We start from the raw sequence: 12,548 nt of genomic DNA, 5'->3' as shown, positions 1-12,548 counted from the left end.
GATTCTCAATGACAGGATTCCTGATGTCAAGAGTCTCAATGACAGGATTCCTGACGCCAGGATTCCTGATGTCAAGATTCCTGATGTGAAGATTCCTGATGTCAAGATTTTCTAAAGTCAGGATTACTAATATCAAAATTCCTGATGTCAGGATTTTTAATGCCAGGATTCCAGATGTCAAAATTCCTGATGCCAGGATTTCTATTGCCATACCAGGATTCTTTATGCAAGGATTCCTGATGTCAAGATTCTCAATGATAGGATTCCCGATGTCAAGATTCTCAATGACAGGATTCCTGACGCCAGGATTCCTGATGTCAAGATTCTCAATGACAGGATTCCTGACGCCAGGATTCCTGATGTCAAGATTCCTGATGTCAAGATTTCTGATGTCAAGATTCCTGATGACAAGATTCCTAAAGTCAGGATTCCTGATGTCAGGATTCCTGATGTCAGGATTCCTGATGTCAAGATTCCTGATGCCAGATTTTCTAAAGTCGGGATTACCTAATATCAAAATTCCTGATGTCAGGATTCCTAATGCCAAGATTCCAGATGTCAAGATTCCTAATGCCAAGATTCCTGATGTCAAGATTCTCAATGACAGGCTTCCTGATGCCAGGATTCCTGATGTCAAGATTCCTGATGTCAAGATTCCTGATGACAAGATTCCTAAAGTCAAGATTCCTGATGTCAGGATTCCTGATGTCAAGATTCCTTATGTCAAGATTCCTGATGTCAAGATTCCTGATGCCAGATTTTCTAAAGTCAGGATTACTAATATCAAAATTCCTGATGTCAGGATTCCTAATGCCAAGATTCCAGATGTCAAGATTCCTAATGCCACGATTCCTGATGTCAAGATTCTCAATGACAGGATTCCTGACGCCAGGATTCCTGATATCAAGATTCCTGATGTCAAGATTCTCAATGACAGGATTCCTGACGCCAGGATTCCTGATGTCAAGATTCCTGATGTCAAGATTCCTGATGTCAAGATTCCTAAAGTCAAGATTCCTGATGTCAGGATTCCTGATGTCAGGATTCCTGATGTCAGGATTCCTGATGTCAAGATTCCTGATATCAAGATTCCTGATGCCAGATTTTCTAAAGTCAGGATTACTAATATCAAAATTCCTGATGTCAGGATTCCTAATGCCAAGATTCCAGATGCCAAGATTCTTAATGCCAAGATTCCTGACGTCAAGATTCCTGAGGTCAAGATTCCTGACGTCAAGATTCCTGACGTCAAGATTCCTGACGTCAGACTGGCGCTGCTATTTGCTTGAGACAAGCAGGTCATAAATGTTCATGTAGCCACGGCCCTTGGTGCAGCTGAGTGATCACATGGACTATAAAGCAGGTTCAACAAACAGATGGTTGGACAAACGGAGCACAGAGACGACACACTGGAGAAGAAACGTGCTGAGCTTGAAAGACACGCTCAGCTGTCTTTTAAGACGGGAATATAACGTGTTCTGCGGTACTTTACGATTAGGGATGGGTACTCCATTCGGTAATTTTATATGTACTGACTGAAGTCCGTCTGGACTACTGGGCATCGATTCATATAAAAATTAATGTTACCAAATTTCGATATGTTCGGCAGACTTAAGACCGCTTCAAAAACATTTCAAAGAGTGCCAGCTCGAGGCTAATTTACGTTGGATATGCCATACAACTGCTACTGATCAGCATTAGTGATATACCATGGCGATTTTAAAAAGAGATGAGAAGGATAAGAAACTGTAAATATGTGATGTTGTAAGAATGTTAGAAATAAACTAACGCCACAACCACAACCAACACCTTTAAAAGCGTTCTGGTAGATGCGAACACTAAATCCCAGCATACTGCAATAAGTTTATATATATATATATATATATATATATATATATATATATATATATATATATATATATATATATATACATATATATATATATATATATATATATATGAGACAACAAACATCTTAAAAACTCAACTGAATGTGTTCTAATCAGACCCTTAATGCATCCAGCAGCTATACAATTATAAAATTATATTGCTGAATATACAATATGTCCAATTTTTTTTTAAATTTCTGACAGTCCATAAATGTTGACAGGCATATGTAGGATGGCCCTTTTCTAGACATACTAAATAAAGACGCAAAACAGCGGCCACAGAACAGTTTCAGTCTTGATAAATCAGAGTATGGAATCTGACTCGGAGGTAAAAGCAAAAATGTGGACCATGCAAAGTTGTTCCTCTGTTGTGAGACGCTGCGGCATGAACACACACCAAGTGTAGACGGCCATGAACAGAAAAGTAATTGAACGCACCACGGAGCTCCGGACGAGCACGCGCGTGTTTTGGTTCCTTCTGGTGTCAGTGACGTGATGAAAAGGTTGCAAACCGAGGCGGTGCAAAGGACAAACATGGATTGGAATGTGACTCACAGGCCAGGTTAATAAGTCATCCAATGCATCACTCCAAAGCCACAGTAGCAACAACAGAGAGTGTGTGTGTGTGTGTGTGTGTGTGTGTGTGTGTGTGTGTGTGTGTGTGTGTGTGTGTGTGTGTGTGTGTGTGTGTGTGTGTGTGTGTGTGTGTGTGTGTGTTGGCGAGCATGAACCAGCGTCTGATTGATTATCGTACAACTGAGACGTAATGATTGCCATTTGGCACCTTTCCAGCGTGTTTACTTCAGCTCCTGCACATTTGGTTGCTGTAGTAGTATTAATACTAGTATTAGTTATTATTAGTATTAATACTAGTTATTATTAATATTAGTACTAGTTCATTGTAATATTAGTATTAGTTATTATTAGTACTAGTTATTATTAGTACTAATTATTAGTATTATTATTAGTACAAGTTAATATTAATATTAGTACTAGTTATTAGTATCAGTATTAGTATTTTAGTGCTAGTTTTTTTAGTATTATAACTAGTATTAGTAAAAACCCTGTTTCCATGAGTTGGGAAATTGTGTTAGATGTAAATATACACCGAATACAATGATTTGCAAAACATTTTCAACCCATATTCAGTTGAATATGCTACAAAGACAACATATTTGATGTTCAAACTGATAAACATATTTTTTTTTGCAAATAATCATTAACTTTAGAATTTGATGCCAGCAACACGTGACAAAGAAGTTGGGAAAGGTGGCAATAAATACTGATAAAGTTGAGGAATGCTCATTAAACACTTATTTGGAACATCCCACAGGTGAACAGGCAAATTGGGAACAGGTGGGTGCCATGATTGGGTATAAAAGTAGATTCCATGAAATGCTCAGTCATTCACAAACGAGGATGGGGCGAGGGTCACCACTTTGTCAACAAATGCGTGAGCAAATTGTTGAACAGTTCAAGAAAAAACTTTCTCAACCAGCTATTGCAAGGAATTTAGGGAAATTCACCATCTACGGTCCGTAATATCATCAAAGGGTTCAGAGAATCTGGAGAAATCACTGCACGTAAGCAGCTTAACCCGTGACCTTCGATCCCTCAGGCTGTACTGCATCAACAAGCGACATCAATGTGTAAAAGATACCACCACATGGGCTCAGGAACACTTCAGAAACCCACTGTCAGTAACTACAGTTGGTCGCTACATCTGTAAGTGCAAGTTAAAACCGTTTATCAACAACACCCAGAAACGCCGCTGGGCCTGAGCTCACCTAAGATGGACTGATACAAAGTGGAAAAGTGTTCTGTGGTCTGACGAGTCCACATTTCAAATTAATTTGGAAACTGTGGACGTCGTGTCCTCCGGACCAAAAAGGAAAAGAACCATCCGGATTGTTATAGGCGCAAAGTTGAAAAGCCAGCATCTGTGATGATATGGGGGTGTATTAGTGCCCAAGACATGGGTAACTTACACATCTGTGAAGGCGCCATTAATGCTGAAAGGTACATACAGGTTTTGGAGCAACATATGTTGCCATCCAAGCAACGTTACCATGGACGCCCCTGCTTATTTCAGCAAGACAATGCCAAGCCACGTGTTACATCAACGTGGCTTCATAGTAAAAGAGTGCGGGTACTAGACTGGCCTGCCTGTAGTCCAGACCTGTCTCCCATTGAAAATGTGTGGCGCCTTATGAAGCCTAAAATACCACAACAGAGACGCCGGACTGTTGAACAACTTAAGCTGTACATCAAGCAAGAATGGGAAAGAATTCCACCTGAGAAGCTTAAAAAATGTGTCTCCTCAGTTCCCAAACGTTTACTGAGTGTTGTTAAAAGGAAAGGCCATGAGTTTATGAGTTTGAACATCAAATATATTGTCTTTGTAGTGCATTCAATTGAATATGGGTTGAAAAGGATTTGCAAATCATTGTATTCCGTTTATATTTACATCTAACACAATTTACCAACTCATATGGAAACAGAGTTTGTAATAGTAATAGTTATTATGAGTATTAGTATTCGTACAAAAACCAAAACCAGTGAAGTTTGCGCGTTGTGTTAATGGTAAATAAAAAGAGAATACAATGATTTGAAAATCCTTTTCAACCGATATTCAATTGAATAGACTGCAAAGACAAGATATTTAATGTTCCAACTGAAAAAAGCAATTTTTATTTTGCAAATAATCATCAACTTAGAATTTAAAGGCAGCAACACATTGCAAAAAAGGAAACACACACTTGTGTAAACACACACACACGTGTTAGTAACAAACACTTGTGTAGGAAACACACACTTGTGTAAACACACACACACACACACACACACACACACACACACACACACACACACACACACACACACACACACACACACACACACACACACACACACACGTGAGGTAGAGCCCTTTGCCACCAGGACAGCAACAACAGGACAAGAAGAAACATGACAAGCAGAAAACATAACAAGAGGAAAATATGACAACAGGACAAGAAAACAACAAGACAACAGGACAAGAGGAAAACATAACCGGACAACAGTACATGAGGACAACAGGACAAGACGACAACATGACAAAAAGACAAGAAAATAACAGGACAAGAATACAACAGGACAAGAAGACAAGAGGACATGAAGACAACAGGAGAAGAAGACAACAAGACAATAGGACAACATGACAACAGGACAACAGGACAAGAAGACAAGAAGACAATAGGACATGAAGACAACAGGAGAAGAAGACAACATGACAAGAAGAAAACATGACAACAGGATAAGAAGACAAAAGGACAAGAAGACAACAGGACAACATAACAAAAGGACAATATGACAACAGGACAAAAAGACAACAGGACAAAAAGACAACAGGACAAGACAACATGACAAGAAGACAACATGACAAGTGGAAAACATGACAACACGACAACAGGACAAGAAGACAACAGGACAACAGGACAAGAAGAAAACAGGACAACAAGACAACTGGACAACATGACAAAAGGACAACATGACAACAGAACAACAGGACAAAAAGACAACAGGACAACACGACAACATGAAAAGACAAAATGACAACAGGACAAGAAGAGAACATGACAACAGGACAACATGACAAGAAGAAAACAAGACAACAGGACAACATGACAACAGGACAACAAGACAACAGGACAAGAAGACAACAGAACAAGAAAACAACAGGACAACAGGGCAAGACAACATGAGAACAGGACAAGAAGATAACAGGACAAGAAAACAACAGGACAACACGACAAGACAACATGACAACATAACAGGACAACATGACAAGAAGAACTCATGACAACACGACAACAGGACAAGAAGACAACAGGACAACACGACAACAGGACAAGAAGACAACAAGACAATAGGACAACATGACAACAGGACAAGAAGACAACAGGATAACATCACAACAGGACAACATGACAGCAGGACAACATGACAACACGACAACGTGACAAGAGGACAACATGACAGCAGGACAACATGACGAGGACAACATCACAGGACAATAAGACAACATGACAAGAGAACAACACGACAACAGGACAAGAAGACAACAGGACAACACAACAACAGGACAAGAAGACAACAAGACAACAAGACAAGAAGACAATATGACAACAGGACAAGAAGACAACAGGACAACATCACAACAGGACAACATGACAGCAGGACAACATGACAAGAGGACAACATGACAACATGACGAGGACAACATGACAGGACAATAGGACAACATGACAAGAGGACAACATGACAACAGGACAAGAGAACAACATGACAAGAGGACAACATAACAGCAGAACAACATGACGAGAACAACATGACAAGAGGACAACATGACAACAGGACAAGAAGACAGTTTGCAGTCATCACAGCAGGCAGATTTGTTATCCTGGCTCCATATGTCCACTCTTTCAACCATCTCCTGCTTGACTGCTGTGAGGGCTCATTTAGGTCGACAGACGTGTGTGTGTGTGTGTGTGTGTGTGTGTGTGTGTGCGTGCTGCGCTTGTAAACACAACTGTTGAATGAGTGTGAGCTGCACGACTGGGCCAGTTTCTAAAGAGGCCCCTGACGGCGGCGTTGATGCTGGCGGGGCGTGCAGACGGCAGCGATACGGTCCTCCCCGCCAGGCCCTGAAAAGCTCGGTGGCGGTGGAGAGAAAGTCAGATTAGCAGTTTTGTGCCAGACGAGCTCGAGGGAACTCTTCCATTTTTGAAAGCCACAAAACGCTCAAAACAACAGCTTGGAAGGATTGTCACTGAAAGAGTAAACAAACTCGGGATAGATATACCCTTTTTTCCAGACTATAGACCGCACCGGTATATAAATTGCACCCAAAAAACATTTTTGTCCATATATTAGTCGCATATATATATATGTTGTAAAATGAGTTATTTACACAGAAGTATTCTGTAAATGTTTATTTAAATACCTTAATTGTTTCCAAACGGTGTCCGTAACACGGCAGTACAACGGCTGATCAAACAAAACAGAAGTCATCGTCATGGAGCCGCAAGCCGCACAAGCTAGCTCTCCAATCAGCTAAACAGACTCAATAAATCCACAGTGACATTTTGGTGAATTTACTGAGGAATTTGTGAAACTGAAACAATACAAAACGAATGCCATTGTATGTTAATAATACTAACACAGACACTCGTAAACCTGTTAGCATATTAGCTAATGCTAACCGCACTAGCTTCATTAAATGACGATAGCACGTACAAATATGCATGAAAACACTCCTACAGACATCACACATGGGACGGTTTAGGAAGTAAGAATTGTTTTAGTTATATTGTAAAACTTGAAAACATTGCTTGGAGTGTGAATGGAGAATCCATACGAGTAGAAACGCGACAGACGGGTAGAGGACTGAACGGCACTTCTACTTCCGGTTGAACGCACTAAAAGGAAGGACACTGCGTCCACAAAGTGGCGCCATTGCACAAACAAAACTTTACATTATGGCCATCAGCAAAGAAAAAACCCTAAATTAGCCGCAGGGTTCAAAATGTCGGAAAACAGTAGCAATTTATAGTGCGGAATTTAAAGTAATTGTTAAACGTATCATAACATTTTCTGTCAAAATAAAACCAACGATGACATTTTTTGTGGTACCCTTTATTTTGAAAAATATGGAAATACAAAATCATGGTTTCAGCACAAAAGTGCAACTTCAGAGTTGATGATGTGCATTTCTTAGAATAAAAGAAGCAGAAAATATTTGTTAATACACTATGAAGTGTGATTAATCAACAAACTATTCAATTAGGTTACTCTTACTAAAATAATAGATAGCTGCAGCCTTATTGATTATTGATCATTGAGGATTGCGTAAAATCAACCATTGCTCTAGGTTTACTGTACACAATCAATATCGTAGTTGCTCACACACGAATGTGTTTATATACGTTTAGATTGTTGTTTCTTAATGGGGAAAGACGTTAATGCCTCTCGTTTTCATGTTAGCATTCCGGCTAACTAGAAAGCTTCCACAGTATATGAGCAGTACCACCTGTCTGTGAGTTAATCAAAGTGCGGCTATCAATCACAATTTTTACAATTGTTTTAGTTTCAAACAGAAATACTAACCGACTGCTCATCGTTAAAACATTTTACAAACCCCAAAACTAGAGAAGTTGGCACGTTGTGTAAATGGTAAATAAAAACAGAACACAATGATTTGCAAATCCTTTTCCACTTTTATGGAGAAATCACTGCATGTAAGCAATGATATTACGGACCTTCGATCCCTCAGGCGGTACTGCATCAACAAGCGACATCAGTGTGTAAATGATATCACCACATGGGCTCATGAACACTTCAGAAAACCACTGTCGGTGACTACAGTTGGTTGCTACATCTGTAAGTGCAAGTTAAAACTCTACTATGCAAAGCCAAAGCCATTTATCAACAACACCCAGAAACGCTGCCGGCTTTGCTGGGCCCGAGCTCATCTAAGATGGATTGATGCAAAGTGTAAAAGTGTTCCGTGGTCTGACGAGTCCACATTTCAAATTGTTTTTGGAAGCTGTGGACGTTGTGTCCTCCGGACCAAAGAGGAAAAGAACCATCCGGATTGTTATAGGCGCAAACTTCAAAAGCCAGCATCTGTGATGGTATAAGGGTGTATTAGTGCCCGAGACATTGGTAACTTACACATCTGTGAAGGCACCATTAATGCTGAAAGGTACATACAGGTTTTGGAGCAACATATGTTGCCATCCAAGCAACGTTATCATGGACGCCCCTGCTTATTTCAGCAAGACAATGCCAAGCCACGTGTTAAAACAGCGTGGCTTCATAGTAAAAGAGTGCAGGTACTAGACTGGCCTGCCTGAAGTCCAGACCTGTCTCACTTTGAAATGTGTGGCACATTTTGAAGCCTAACACCACAACGTAAACCCCCGGACTGTTGAACAACTTAAGCTGTACATCACGCAAGAATGGGAAATAATTCCACATGAAAAGCTTCGAAAATGTGTCTCCTCAGTTCCCAAACGTTTACTGAGTGTTGTTAAAAGGAAAGGCCATGCAACACAGTGGTAAAAATGCCCCTGTGACAACTTTTTTGCAACGTGTTGCTGCCATTAAATTCTAAATTAATGATTATTTGCAAAAAGAAAGGAAGTTTCTCAGTTCGAACGTTAAATATCTTGTCTTTGCAGTCTATTCAATTGAATATAAGTTGAAAAGGATTTGCAAATCATTGTATTCTGTTTTTATTTACCATTTACACAACGTGCCAACTACACTGGTTTTGGGTTTTGCAAATATAATTGTGGTGTGTATTAGCATTACTTTGGATGCCAAATATGCAGAATTGTTTTTACTTTTCATTCCTTAAGTGCATCTGTGCCACCTGTTCAACCACATTCCTCTTAAACGTCTGTCCGCACAACCAACTGGCATCATCGTAAACAATAAAAGAACACTTTTCAAAACGCACTGACCTGTAAAAATGATCACTTTTTTTTCTTTCTTATATAGACTGAAGCTGTGTGAAAATGTGATCAAACCAATTTAACAAAGAGATGAGCAAATAAAACAGCATTTTTCAGCTAATTTGACAGGTATACACCTCTGTGTAATATTTTGGTGTTCATGAATTGCTAACCGTAAGCATGCTATTGTTAGTCGTTTGCTCATATATTTTTCGTTACTTGACGCTCTCTGGCCAGCGTGCATGTTGTGCTCCGAGAATCCGAAAGAACTGCATTCCACACATGCCTCTCATTCCCAGGTGAACGCTCTAGCAATCACTGAGGAGCCGCAGGGTGAATACAGGTGAATCATTTGTGAAGGAGCTGCAACATAACTCAAGGAATGTCTTAAACCGTGTCAACATGAGCGCCGTAAGGCACGGCAGTAAAACTGTGCTGACACCTATCCAATACCCTTGTACATCCGGCTCCACAAAGAGGACCTGAGACCCGAAACCCTGAAGACGAAAGTCAAAACCACGAGGAGGATCTAAACAAACAGTATAAGAACAACATTTCTCAATGAGCTACTGCAAGGAATTTAGGGATTTCACCATCTACGGTCCATAATATGATCAAAAGGTTCAAAGAATCTGGGAAATCACTGCACGTAAGCAGCATGCCCGTGACCTTCGACCCCTCAGGCGGTACTGCATCAAAAACCGACATCAGTGTGTAAAGGGTATAAGCTCAGGAACACTTTAAAAAAACACTGTCAGTAACTACAGATGGTTCGCTACATCTGTAAGTGCAAGTTAAAACTCTACTCTTCAAAGCGAAAGCCATTTATCAACAACACCCAGAAACGCCGCCAGCTTCGCTGGGCCTGAGCTCATCTAAGATGGACTGATGCAAAGTGGAAAAGTATTCTGTGGTCTGACGAGTGCACATTTCAAATAGTTTTTAGAAACTGTGGACGTCGTGTCCTCCGGACCAAAGAGGAAAATAACTATCCCGATTGATATAGGCGCAAAGTTGAAAAGCCAGCATCTGTGATGGTATGGGGGTGTATTAGTGCTCAAGACATGGGTAACTTACACATCTGTGAAGGCACCATTAATGCTGAAAGGTACATACAGGTTTTGGAGCAACATATGTTGCTATCCAAGCAACGTCTTTTTCATGGACGCCCCTGCTTATTTCCACTAGGAAAATCTAAATTCCTTATATATATATATATATATATATATATATATATATATGTATATATATATATATATATATATATATATATATATATATATATATATATATATATACATATACAACATTTAGCTTCAACAATTAGTTTCCTCAGTTCCCAATCGTTTATTGAGTGTTGTTAAATGAAAAGGTGATGTAACACAGTGGTGAACATGCCCTTTCCCAACTACTTTGGCACGTGTTGCAGCCATGAAATTCTAAGTTAATTATTATTTGCAAAAAAATAAATAAAGTTTAGGAGATTGAACATCAAATATGTTGTCTTTGTAGCATATTCAACTGAATATGGGTTGAGAATGATTTGCAAATCATTGTATTACGTTTATATTTACATCTAATACAGTTTCCCAACTCATATGGAAACGGGGTTTGTACATATACATATATATACATATATATATACACATACACACATATATATAAATTATATATATATATATATATATATATATATATATATATATATATATATATACACACATTTTATATATATATATATATATATATATATATATATATATATATATATATACATACACATACACACATATATACACGTATATATATACATATATATACACACATATATATATATATATATATATATATACACACACATATATATAAATACACACATATATATATATACACACACATATATATATATATATATATATATATATATATATATATATATATATACACATATATACATATTATATATATATACACACACATATACATATATATATACACATACATACATACCGTATTTTCCGCACTATAAGGCGCACCTAAAAACCACAAACTTTCTCAAAAGCTGACAGTGCGCCTTATAACCCGGTGCGCTTTATATATGGATAAATATTAAGATTCATTTTCATAAAGTTTAGGTCTCGCAACTACGGTAAACAGCCGCCATCTTTTTTCCCCGTAGAAGAAGCGCGCGGTGCATGCTGGGATATGTGACGTTTCATTTCCATTTGTGTGTTTATGTAAAGACCCCAAAATGGCTCCTATTAAGTGTGTTGTCTGTCTAATTATAAATAATGCAGACGAGGCGTGTTAACTGAGTTCTCAACGTTTTCTCACAGCGTGCTCATAACCACATTCGAACTCCCAGCATACAACGCTTCTCAGGGCTACCGCGCATGCTCGTAACTATCGTTGCATGCTGGGTAGTGTAGTTGTTATATTTGCTAGCTCATAACAGCACATTGAGAGACACGCTTACGCGCTTAATTCAATACTCGCCGTCATTCCGGGTGGATTGACAAAAGACCTCCAGCCGCTAGATATTGGTGTCAACAGGGCATTCGAAGCTAGACTGCTAACTGCGTGGGAACAATGGAAGACAGAAGGCGAACACACCTTCACTAAGACGAGGAGGCAGCGCCAGACGACGCCAACATCTGCCAGTGGATCGTAAATTTGCCCAACTTTTCACTTCGGACACCGAAGACGAAGGATTTACGAATGAAGAATAACTTCAGAAAGTGAGCGCTATGTTTATTTTGTGTGTTGTGACATTAACGTTCGAGCAACATTATGTTGCTATTGCTCTGCACTATTTTGAATTTTACTATGTTTGTGATTGCACATTTGCGTACATTTTGGGAGTGAACAGAGTTGTTAGAACGCTGGTTTTTAATATATTATTAAAGTTTGACTGACCTATCTGACTGTTTTTTTGACATTCCCTTTAGCGCAGCGTAGGCGCGGCTTATAGTCCGGGGCGGCTTATTGGTGGACAAAGTTATGAAATATGTAATTCATTGAAGGTGCGGCTAATAATCCGGTGCGCCTTATAGTGCGGAAAATACGGTACATACATACATATATATATATATATATATATATATATATATATATATATATATATATATATATATATATATATATATATATATATATACAT

General features: G+C 38.9%; 1 protein-coding gene across 5 annotated transcripts in view; it reads right to left on the bottom strand.

Annotated features, from left to right (window-relative positions):
* The window catches only part of magi3a (membrane associated guanylate kinase, WW and PDZ domain containing 3a), a 279,636-nt gene that overhangs the window by 249,359 nt on the left and 17,729 nt on the right, over positions 1-12,548 (bottom strand). The window lies entirely within an intron of this gene.

The sequence above is a fragment of the Nerophis lumbriciformis genome, linkage group LG01, assembly GCF_033978685.3.
Source record: "Nerophis lumbriciformis linkage group LG01, RoL_Nlum_v2.1, whole genome shotgun sequence".
Taxonomy (NCBI): domain Eukaryota; kingdom Metazoa; phylum Chordata; class Actinopteri; order Syngnathiformes; family Syngnathidae; genus Nerophis; species Nerophis lumbriciformis.
The sequence above is the reverse complement of the archived record's forward strand: the minus strand, read 5'-3'. Positions and strand labels throughout refer to the sequence as shown.